This window comes from Lepus europaeus, chromosome 5, assembly GCF_033115175.1.
Source record: "Lepus europaeus isolate LE1 chromosome 5, mLepTim1.pri, whole genome shotgun sequence".
NCBI classification, from domain to species: domain Eukaryota; kingdom Metazoa; phylum Chordata; class Mammalia; order Lagomorpha; family Leporidae; genus Lepus; species Lepus europaeus.
The window spans coordinates 142,464,630-142,477,115 of record NC_084831.1 but is presented as its reverse complement, the minus strand read 5'-3'; positions in this window follow the sequence as shown (position 1 = coordinate 142,477,115).

The following is a 12,486-nucleotide window of genomic DNA, read 5'->3' as shown; positions in this document are numbered from 1 at the left end:
ATGACAGAGCTCATGCATCTATCATCTAAAAACTACCCAAATGCACAGGATGGTAAAATATTTAAAACTTTGTCCTTACACTTATATCCAAATTGCTACATCCATTTCCAACTTAAGCAAATGGGAGATTCTTTGGGAAGGTGCTTACTCAAGGATTGAACTGAGAAAATACAATATGTGTCTGGAAGAAATTTTTATGCCAAAAAGTAAAGAAGTACAGTTATCTCCTGGTGTCCTAGGACCTCTGAAGTTAGCAAAATCTATGCATGCTCAAATCTTTTATATAAATGGAATCATATCTGCAATAAGCTGCTCATATCCTCCCATGTACATTTAATAACCTCTAGATTATTTATCATTGTTAATACAATATAAATACTATGGGAATAGTAATTAACTTATTTTGTTTAGGAATTAATGACAAGTAAGAACTCCCTAAGATTTCAAAGCTCAGTAAAGATGCAGTAAATTTCTGAATATTTTTAACCCACAGTTGGTTGAATGCACAATGGCAAAATCTGTAAATAGACAGGGCTGGCTAATCTGAACCTGTAAACTGACCTAAACCTGAAAACTGGATGGGAGATTTAAATGCTCATAGCAACTGTTCACATCAACCCTCTGAACAACAGCTTAATAATCTATACATATTTCTTGTCTCCAAGAACATCACCACCTATTATCCATCTTCATTGATCTAAACATGATGCAGGACACTCTCTTTTTTAAAAAAAAATTATTCTTTCCCAGAAGGGAGGAGAGAACTTCAACTTTGACTATAACCCTATCGGAATAAGATCAAAGTCGGCAAAATCAAAAGGCTTCCATAGCCTTGGCAACTCATGACTAGAGCCTAGGGAGATTACTGACGCCATAAACAAGAGTGTCAAATTGTTAAGTCAGCAACAGGAGTCACTGTGTACTTACATCTCATGTGGGATCTGTCCTTAATGGGTTGTCCAATGTGAAGTGATGCTATAACTAGTACTGAAACAGTATTTTTACACTTTGTGTTTCTGTGTGGGTGCAAACTGATGAAATCTTTACTAAGTATATGCAGAATCGATCTTCCGTATATAAAGATAATTGGAAATGAAAAAAAACCTGGTGTTAAATTGGAAATGGCATAGAAAATTAATGTTTTAAAAAAAATATCATGTAGGATCTCTGTATTTAATGTGCTGTACACTGTTATTTAATGCTATAACTAGTATTCCAACAGTATTTTTTCACTTTGTGTTGCTATGTAATTCATAAGCTGTACTTTGGAAATTTATATTCATTAAATAAAAGTTTTTAATAAAAAAATTATTAATGGGTGGGAGACCTATTAATGGCTGATCTGTACAGTGATCTGCCCTCAAGGAGACCCAACAGGCCAGTCCACTGCAGTGGCCTTCAATGTGGTAAGCCTGGGCTTCAGCAGAAGTCAGCTTGTGAAGAGCCCTGGCAGCTGTGCCAAGAGTTGGTTCACTGGAAATGGACCTGCCCTGGAGTCGAAGGATGCCCAGGTCAGAGCCACAGATCTTATTGGCTCTAAGCTGAAAAGCCCTTCACTCAGCCCAACTTCCAAAGTGACCACTGCAGCTGAGGGGATGGCCAAGTAGGGTCAGCAACATTGCAGGCAGAACTGTAAATTTCTTGTTAAAGATGCCACCTGCCTTTACCTGGCCAGCTCTCCTCCCAGGCCAGCTAAGTAATGAAAGTCAACAGGGTGCCTTCCCCTAGGAGGTTCACACCTCCCTTAAGATGTACCCCATGTGAAGAGATAGATAGGTCTGGGCCTCTTAACTTACAAGGCCTAAAGCCCAACAGATTATTATCAAGCCCCTTCTGTCAGGTTCTATTTGCCTCTCAATCAGAAAACTTAATTGTAGCTTAGACAGCACCTTTCTTAGCTCCTCTATTAATGACTCTGTCCTTTGTTCTAGACCCTATCTAGCGCACCTGGGACTCATTCCTTTGTAATCATAACCTCTACTCTACCTCCAATGGCTCTACTCCCAACCTGTGTGTACTGATGGTCCTCTTCCCCACTTAATGCTGTATAATTGTTCAGACCTGGTTAATGCCACTCTTAGGATCATTGGTTACTATCCTCACCCTGTCTTCTATGACCTTGTCTAAATATGATCAGAGTCCGCGAACTTGGAAGGCTTCCATAGCCTCGGCAACTCATGACGACAGCCTAGGGTGGTTACTGGCACCATAAACTAGAGTGTCAATTTGTTGGGTCAACAACAGGAGTCACTGTGCACTTGCTCCTCATGTGGGATCTCTGTCCTTAATGTGTTGTCCATTGTGATTTAATGCTATAACTAGTACTCCAACAGTATGTTTCACTTTGTGTTTCTATGTGGGTGCAAACTGTTGAAATCTTTACTTAATTTATACTGAACTGATCTTCTGTATATAAAGAGAATTGAAAATGAATCTTGATGCAAATGGAAGGGGAGAGGGAGCGGGAAAGGGGAGGGTCGCGGGTGGGAGGGAAGTTATGGGAGGGGGAAGCCATTGTAATCCATAAGCTGTAAATTGGAAATTTATATTCATTAAATAAAAGTTTAAAAAATTATTTATTTATTTGAAAGTCAGAATTACACAAAAAGAGAAGGAGAGGCAGAGACAAAGAGAGAGGTCTTCCATCCGTTGTTTCACTCCCCAATTGGCTGCAATGGCTGGAGCTGTGCCGATCCGAAGCCAGGAGCCAGCAGCTTCTTCTGGATCTCTCACGTGGGTGCAGGGACTGAAGGACTTGGACCATCTTCTGGTTTCCCAGGCCACAGCAGAGAGCTGGATCAGAAGAGGAGCAGCCGGGACCTGAACCGCCATCCATATGGGATGCCAGCACTACTGGCGGTGGCTTTACCCACTACACCACAGTGTCGGCCCCGGGACACTCTTGTTTCCCATTATTGTTTCTATATCCACTTGGTCTCTGATAGCAAATGCTGCCAGCATAGGACCCCTGTAATTCAGAAATTATCACTTCTGAGTTTATGTATCCTGGCTTCATGACAGCGCTTTCTTTCTTTCTTTCTTTTTTTTTTTTTTTTTTTTTTTTTGACAGGCAGAGTGGACAGTGAGAGAGAGACAGAGAGAAAGGTCTTCCTTTTTGCCGTTGGTTCACCCTCCAATGGCCGCCGCGGCCGGTGCATCTCACTGATCCGAAGCCAGGAGTCAGGATGACAGTGCTTTCTAACATCAGCTATGACTTAAGCATAACAACCACATAGAACTTCTGAAAGATACAAGCACTTTCAAAGAAACTCAACGTCCTCTGGATTCTCTTTGGAAACGTACTTGGTGGTGGATTCCAGACCTCACATAATATGCACAGTATTACTCTCAATTGCTCAGTATTAAACAAAGGAAAACCCAACATCTCCATCTCATTTACTATAGGCCACTAACATGTAAACTTCAAGGAGGCATCCAACAGATGATGGATTACCTGAAGACGTCCTTCACAGATCATTGATTCATGTTTGTTGGAAGTACTCTTGTGTCAGTAATTTCTTTTCTTACCAGATTTGACCCCATCTGCAGGGGTCCAATAGCTTCAAAATCCATGTCCTACACACCTACATGTTTCCCTCAGATTCTACTGGGGAAATGAGCAATCTGATTAAGCATATAATTTATTTACCTCCAATACAATAGCTGCAATTAGTCCTCAATGCAATCCAAACCAAGAAGCTCAAATGATGCTCTGGAAGATGGGAAGAGCAATAATGCTGTAATGAAAGCAAGCATCGTCCAATAAAGCCTTTACTTCATGCCACCTTCAAGGCTGCTCTTCTGAAGCAATATGGAAGGTGCTGCTTTTGCACCGAAAAGAGAACCTGGAGTTTAAAGAATGTCCATATCCCAGATCGCATGTTCCCACTATTTTCCTATCAGGGACCTGTCACGGCTATAAATTCCATTTCCTTTTACAGCCAAAAAGGAACAGTGAGATTCCGACCTCATTTTCACTTTCTCATAAGATGACAAGGGGTGAAAAGTTTCCAGACTAATGCTGTAGAGTCCCTTTTTCTTTCACAGCATCTTAAGTTAGCATTTTGATTCTTTGAGCCCATTATGAATTTTTGACATGCTTCCACTGTCATTGATCAGACTGTACCACTACAGAGTCCACACACATCTATTTTCCCAACATTATGTATTGCAATACCCACACATCCCACTGCCTCATCTTCTACCAGTACCTGATTCCAACCAACCACAGGTGATAGGTGATGGCATGGCAAGGCAGAGATTGTGAATACCATTCCATTCTCCATCACTCTATTAAGTGATCCTTATTGCCACCAATAGGATCAAAATGATCAAAACACCATTTTAAAGGGTTGTTTTCTCTTTTTTTAATATTTTATTTATTTATTTGAGAGGCAGAGTTATAGACAGGGAGAGGGAGAGACAGAGAGAAAGGTCTTCCATTCATTAGTTCACTCCCCAAATGGCTGCAACAGCCGTAGCTGAGCTGATCTGATCTGAAGCCAGGAGCCAAGAGATCTCCAGGTCTCCCTTGTGGCTGCAGGGGCCCAAGCTCTTGGACCATCCTCCGCTGCTTTCCCAGGCCACAGCAGAGAGCTGGATATGAAGAGCATCAGCCAGGACTAGAACCCGTGTCCACATGGGATGCCAGAGCCACAGGTGGAGAGGATCAACCTACCGTGCCACACTGCCGACCCCGAAGAGCTGTTTTCTTAATTATCTAAAGATTTTCCAAGACGTGGTCACAGGTGCCAATATTTTAGAATAAATACAACATTGTAAAACGCCTGAGGCCAGGGCTCATATGCCATTACTATTTGAGGAAGTCAAGTCTTTTTTTTTTAACTTTTATTTAATGAATATAAATTTCCAGTATACAGCTTATAGATTACAATGGCTTCCCCTTCCCATAACTTCCCTCCCACCCGCAACCCTCCCCTCTCCCGCTCCCTCTCCCCTTCCATTCACATCAAGATTCATTTTCAATTCTATTTATATACAGAAGATCCATTTAGTATAAATACTTCAACAGTTTGCACCCACATAGAAACACAAAGTGAAACATACTGTTTGAGTACTAGTTATAGCATTAAATCAAAATGTACAGTACATCAAGGACAGAGATCCCACATGAGGAGCAAGCGCACAGTGGCTCCTGTTGTTGACCCAACAAATTGACACTCTAGTTTATGGCGCCAGTAACCACCCTAGGCTGTCGTCATGAGTTGCCAAGGCTATGGAAGCCTTCCAAGTTCCCCGTCTCTGATCATATTTAGACAAGGTCATAAAAGACAGGGTGAGGATAGTAACCAATGATCCTAAGAGTGGCCTTAACCAGGTCTGAACAATTATACAGCATTAAGTGGGGAAGAGGACCATCAGTACACACAGGTTGGGAGTAGAGCCATTGGTGGTAGAGTAGAGGTTATGATTACAAAGGAATGAGGCTCAAGTGCACTAGACAGGGTCTAGAACAAAGGACAGAGTCATTATTAGAGGAGCTAAGAAAGGTGCTGTCTAAGCTACAAGTAATTTTTCTGATTGAGAGGCAAATAGAACCTGATAGAAGGGGCTTGATAATAATCTGTTGGGTTTTAGGCCTTGTAAGTTAAGAGGCCCAGACCTATCTATCTCTTCACATGGGGTATATCCTAAGGGAGGTGTGAACCTCCTAGGGGAAGGCACTCTGTTGACTTTCATTACTTGGCTGGCCTGGGAGGAGAGCTGGCCAGGTAAAGGCAGGTGGCATCTCTAACAAGAAATTTACAGTTCTGCCTGCAATGTTGCTGACCCTACTTGACCATACCCTCAGCTGCAGTGGTCACTTTGGAAGTTGGGCTGAGTGAAGGGCTTTTCAGCTTGGAGCCAATAAGATCTGTGGCTCTGACCTGGGCATCCTTCGACTCCAGGGCAGGTCCATTTCCAGTGAACCAACTCCTGGCACAGCTGCCAGGGCTCTTCACAAGCTGACTTCTGCTGAAGCCCAGGCTTACCACATTGAAAGCCACTGCAGTGGACTGGCCTGTTGGGTCTCCTTGAGGGCAGATCACTGTACAGATGAGCCATTAATAGGCCTGCCACCCATTGCTTCTGATGCCTAGCTTTCTTTTCCTCCTGGTTTGTGTTAAAGCAGACCAGAGGATGCAAGTCAAGGGAGTGCCCGTGTCCCATCTCTAATCTTCGGTGGCCTGAACTACAAGTCTATAGTCACAGGCATGTTCTGTAGTAGTTTTTCTAAGGTAGACAATGCCCATGAGGAAAATTATATTCTCACTTTAAAACTTTCTTTCCCTTTGGTCTGAAAGGGAGGTTTTTTTTTTCTACTTACTGTATACTTCGCTGATGGCGATGTGAATCTAGCTATGAGATTATTAGTTAAGTTCTTATTTTGGCTATGCTATTACAGAAAAATGTCAGCCATCTCTTATAAGGTCTAAAGATTAAATTGTGCGTCCCACAGATTCCTTCATAATAGAATTAGTTCCCTACCTTGAAGAGAATAGAGAAGTGAAAGAACAAGTTGGGCTTAGAATAGAGAAATGAGGGAGCAAGTCCTAGATCACTTGCTGACAATAGCAATATTACATGAATACTTAGCAAACCGTTTCAACCCTTAGATAAGAACTTAATAAAACATTTACCGGAAGGTCCAATGCCTTCTATAAATTTTAAGAATCATGTATTTGAAAACACCTCTTAAATATCTAACATGGTGTAGTTTGTTTAACCAGTAAACTTAAGCACAACCATATAAAATGTTTTTAGTTTCTTTCTACCAACAAGTTTAAAACATATGATACACAGATTCAGGTCATACAAATTAAAATGTATCTTTGATTGATTTTAGCAGCTTAAATTTATGGACAATCTTATCTAAAAGCCATTTAAAATAAAACTCTTAATAAAATTTCCCCATGTGGACACACAATATGTACGCACATATAACATAGCATGATAGACCAATATCAAAATCCAAAATATCTGGTTGAAATAAGATTCCTTAAAATCATGACATAACATAGACCAAATCTGATCATTGTTACAAGGTAATTATTCAAGTCTTTGAAAATAAGCACATAGTTAAATAACCCATAGCTCTTCATCTCCTCCCTCTCTTTTTCCACTCTTAGATTTAACAGGGATCACTTTTCAGTTAAAATTTAAACACCTAAGAATAATTGTGTGTTAATTACTGAGTTCAACCAATAGTACTAGAACCACACCACCAACAACAAATACTAAAAAGGATAAAGTATTACATTGTACATCTAAAGTCAGGACAGGAGCTGATCAGTTCACTGTTGCTTATAGTGTCCATTTCACTTAACAGGTTTCCTCTTTGGCGCTCAGTTGTCACCGATCAGGGAAAACAAATGATAGTTTTCTCTTTGGGACTGGCTTAATTCACTCAGCATGATGTTTTCCAGATTGCTCCATCTTGTTGCAAATGACTGGGTTTCATTGTTTCTTACTGCTGTATAGTATTCTATGGAGTACATGTCCCATAATTTCTTTATCCAGTCTATTGTTGATGGGCATTTGGGTTGGTTCCAGGTCTTAGCTATTGTGAATTGAGCTGCAATAAACATTAATGTGCAGATGGCTTTTTTATTTGCCAAATTAATTTCCTTTGGGTAAATTCCAAGGAGTGGGATGGCTGGGTTGTATGGTAGGGTTATGTTCAGGTTTCTGAGGAATCTCCAGACAGACTTCCATAGTGGCTTAACCAGTTTGCATTCCCACCAACAGTGAGTTAGTGTCCCTTTTTCCCCACATCCTCTCCAGCATCTATTGTTGGTAGATTTCTGAATGTGAGCCATTCTAACCGGGGTGAGATGGAACCTCATTGTGGTTTTGATTTGCATTTCTCTGATTGCTAGTGATCTTGAACATTTTTTCATGTGTCTGTTGGCCATTTGGATTTCCTCTTTCGAAAAATGTCTATTGAGGTCCTTGGCCCATCTCTTAAGTGGGTTGTTTGTTTTGTTGTTGTGGATTTTCTTGATTTCTTTGTAGATTCTGGTTATCAATCCTTTATCTGTAGTATAGTTTGCGAATATTTTTTCCCATTCTGTTGGTTGCCTCTTCACTTTCCTGACTGTTTCTTTTGAAGTACAGAAACTTCTCAATTTGATGCAATCCCAAATGTTAATTTTGGTTTTGACTGCCTGTGCTGTTGGAGTATTTTCCAGGAAGTCTTTGCCTGTGCCTATATCTTGCAGGGTTTCTCCAATGCCCTCTAATAATTTGATGGTTTCGGGTCGTAGATTTAAGTCTTTAATCCATGTTGAGTGAATTTTTGTGTAAGGTGATAGGTATGGGTCTTGCTTCAAGCTTCTGCACGTGGAAATCCAATTTTCCCAGCACCATTTATTGAATAGACTGTCCTTATTCCAGGGATTAGATTTGGATCTTTGGTCAAATATAAGTTGGCTGTAGATGTTTGGATTGATTTCTGGTGTTTCTATTCTGTTCCATTGGTCTATCCATCTGTTTCTGTACCAGTACCATGCTGTTTTGATAACAACTGCCCTGTAGTATGTCCTAAAATCAGGTATTGTGATGCCTCCGGCTTTGTTTTTGTTGTACAGGATTGCTTTGGCTATTCGAGGTCTTCTGTGTCTCCATATGAATTTCAGCATCATTTTTTCCAGATCTGAGAAGAAGGTCTTCGGGATCTTGATGGGTATTGCATTGAATGTATAAATTGCTTTTGGGAGAATAGACATTTTGATGATATTGATTCTTCCAATCCATGAGCATGGAAGATTTCTCCATTTTTTGGTATCCTCTTCTATTTCTTTCTGTAAGGTTTTGTAGTTTTCATCGTAGAGATCTTTAACGTCTTTGGTTAAGTTTATTCCAAGGTATTTGATTGTTTTTGTAGCTATTGTGAACGGGATTGATTTTAGAAGTTCTTCCTCAGCCGTGGCATTGCCTGTGTATACAAAGGCTGTTGATTTTTGTGCATTGATTTTATATCCTGCTACTTTGCCAAACTCTTCGATGAGTTCCAGCAGTCTCTTAGTAGAGTTCTTTGGGTCCCCTAAATAAAGAATCATATCATCTGCAAAGAGGGATAGTTTGAGTTCGTCCTTCCTGATTTGTATCCCTTTAATTTCTTTTTCTTGCCTAATAGCTCTGGCCAAAACTTCTAGAACTATATTGAATAGCAGTGGTGAGAGAGGGCATCCCTGTCTGGTACCAGATTTCAGTGGAAATGCTTCCAACTTTTCCCCATTCAATAGGATGTTGGCCGTGGGTTTTTCATATATTGCTTTGATTGTATTGAGGAATGTTCCTTCCATACCCAGTTTGCTTAGAGTTTTCATCATGAAAGGGTGTTGTATTTTATCAAATGCTTTCTCTGCGTCTATTGAGAGAATCATATGGTTTTTCTTCTGCAGTCTGTTAATGTAGTGTATTACGTTGATTGTTTTGCGAATGTTGAACCATCCCTGCATACCGGGGATGAATCCCACTTGGTCTGGGTGGATGATCTTTCTGATGTTTTGTTGCATTCTATTGGCCAGAATTTTATTGAGTATTTTTGCATCTATGTTCATCAGGGATATTGGTCTGTAATTCTCTTTCAATGTTGCATCTCTTTCTGGCTTAGGAATTAAGGTGATGGTGGCTTCATAGAAAGAATTTGGGAGGATTCCCTCTTTTTCGATTGCTCTGAATAGTTTGAGAAGAATTGGAGTTAGTTCTTCTCTAAATGTCTGGTAGAACTCAGCAGTGAATCCATCTGGCCCTGGGCTTTTCTTTGTTGGGAGGGCCTTTATTACTGTTTCAATTTCTGTGTCAGTTATTGGTCTGTTTAGGTTTTCTATGTCTTCCTGGCTCAATTTAGGGAGGTTGTATGTGTCCAAGAATCTGTCCATTCTGATAGATTTCCCTGTTTGCTGGCATACAAGTCCTTGTAGTAATTTCTGATGATTCTTTTTATTTCTGTGGCGTCTGTTGTTACGTTTCCCATTTCATCTCTGATCCTATTGATTTGGGTCTTTTCTCTTCTTTTTTTAGTTAGTTGGGCCAATGGGGTGTCAATTTTGTTTATTTTTTCAAAAAACCAGCTCCTCGTTTGGCTGATTTTTTGTAATGTTTTTTTTGGATTCAATCCTGTTGATTTCTTCTCTGATTTTAATTATTTCTCTTCTCCTACTGGGTTTGGGTTTGGTTTGCTGCAGATTTTCTAGATCCTTGAGATGACTTGAGAGCTCATCTATTTGGTGCCTTTCCAATTTCTTGATGTAGGCACCTATTGATATAAACTTTCCTCTTAACACTGCTTTTGCTGTATCCCAGAGGTTTTGGTATGTTGTGCTGTTATCCTCATTTACTTCCAGAAAATTTTTGATTTCTCTTTTAATTTCTTCTATGACCCATTGTTCATTCAGGAGCATGTTGTTCAACCTCCATGTGTTTGCTCGTGCTCTAGGGATTCCTGAGTTGCCAATTTCCAATTTCATTCCTTTGTGGTCTGAGAAGCTGCATGGTATGATTCTAATACTTTTGAATTTGCTGAGACTTGCTTTATGGCCTAGTATGTGGTCAATCCTAGAGAGGGTTCCATGTACTGCTGAGAAGAATGTAAAGTCCTTAGATGTAGGATGAAATGTTCTGTAGATATCTGTTAGATCCATTTGGGCTATAGTGTCATTTAAATCTACTGTCTCCTTGTTGATCTTCTGTCCTGTTGATCTGTCTATCTCTGAGAGTGGAGTATTGAAGTCCCCCAGTACTATTGTATTGGGGTCTAAGTCTCCCTTTAAGTCCCTTAACAAGTCTTTTAAATAAGCTGGTGCCCTGTAATTAGGTGCATATACGTTGATAATCGTTATATCTTCCTGTTGAATGGATCCCTTAATCATTAAATAGTGCCCCTCTTTGTCTCTCCTAACAGTTTTTGTGGTAAAGTTTATGTTGTCCGATATTAAGATGGCTACGCCCGCTCTCTTTTCATTTCTGTTGGCGTGGTATATCTTTTTCCAGCCTTTCACTCTCAGCCTGTATGGATCATTGTTGGATAGATGGGTTTCTTGTAAGCAGCAAAAGGATGGGTTTTGTTCCTTAACCCAATCAGCCAATCGGTGTCTTTTAACTGGACAGTTCAAGCCATTAACATTCAATGTGACTATTGAGAAGGAGTAACTTTGCCCTGCCATTAGCCAAAGATACTTTCTAATATATGGTTTGAGATTCCTGTGATCTTTTGGTGTGAGGTTTCCTACCTTTACCTTCTTTCATATTGGTGACCGTGTTTCTGTGTTTCTGTATGTAACACATCTTTAAGCATCTTTTGCAGGGCTGGACGAGTGGCGACAAATTCTTTCAATGTCTGTTTGCTGTGAAAGGTCTTTATTTCACCTTCATTCATAAATGAGAGCTTTGCAGGATATAATATTCTGGGCTGGCAGTTTTTCTCTCTTAGCACCTGGGCTATGTCTCGCCATTCTCTCCTAGCTTGTAGGGTTTCTGAAGAGAAGTCAGCTGTGAGTCTAATTGGAGATCCTCTGAGAGTAATCTGGCGTTTCTCTCTTGCACATTTTAGGATCTTTTCTTTGTGTTTCACTGTGGTGAGTTTGATTACGACGTGTCGTGGTGAGGATCTCTTTTGGTCATGTTTATTAGGGGTTCTATGAGCTTCCTGTATTAGGATGTCTCTGTCTTTCTCCAAACCTGGGAAATTTTCTGCTAGTATCTCACTAAAAAGGCCTTCTAATCCTTTCTCTCTCTCCATGCCTTCAGGTACTCCTAGAACTCGAATGTTGGGTTTTTTAAGAGTATCCTGTAGATTCCTGACAGTATTTTTTAGATTTCTGATTTCTTCTTCTTTTCTTTGATTTGATTGTTTCCTTTCCTGTTCTCTGTCTTCTAAGTCTGATATTCTCTCTTCTGCTTCGCCCATTCTGTTTTTAAGACTCTCTAATGTGTTTGTCATTTGATCTATTGAATTCTTCATTTCATTAAGATTTCTCGTCACTATCACCATTTCTTGTTCCACTAGTTGTTTCATTTCATTTTGATTCCTCCTTAATATTTCATTTTCACGAGAGAGATTTTCTACCTTGTCCATTAAGGATTTCTGTAGTTCAAGAATTTGTTTTTGAGAACTTCTTAATGTTCTTATCAATTTTTTGAGATCTGCTTCTTGTATTTCTTCAATCTCCTCATCTTCATAATCTTGAATTGGGGTGTCTTTTTCATTTGGGGGTGTCATAGTGTCTTCCTGGTTCTTGTTACCTTGGTTTTTGCGTTTGTTGTTTGGCATGTTGGAGATATTTGGTTTCTTCACTGTGGTGTTTTTTCTTGTTACACTATGGCTCTATATTAAGTGGACTGTCTGCTTTCAGTGGTGCCTTAGAGGCTTGAGATGAGCGTGGACTGAGAGCTGTGTTTGGTTCCTCAGGGCTGAGGGTGTGTCAAAGATGACACTCCCAGGTTAGGTGTGGTAAATCTCTCTCTTTTTTGATTCAAAAG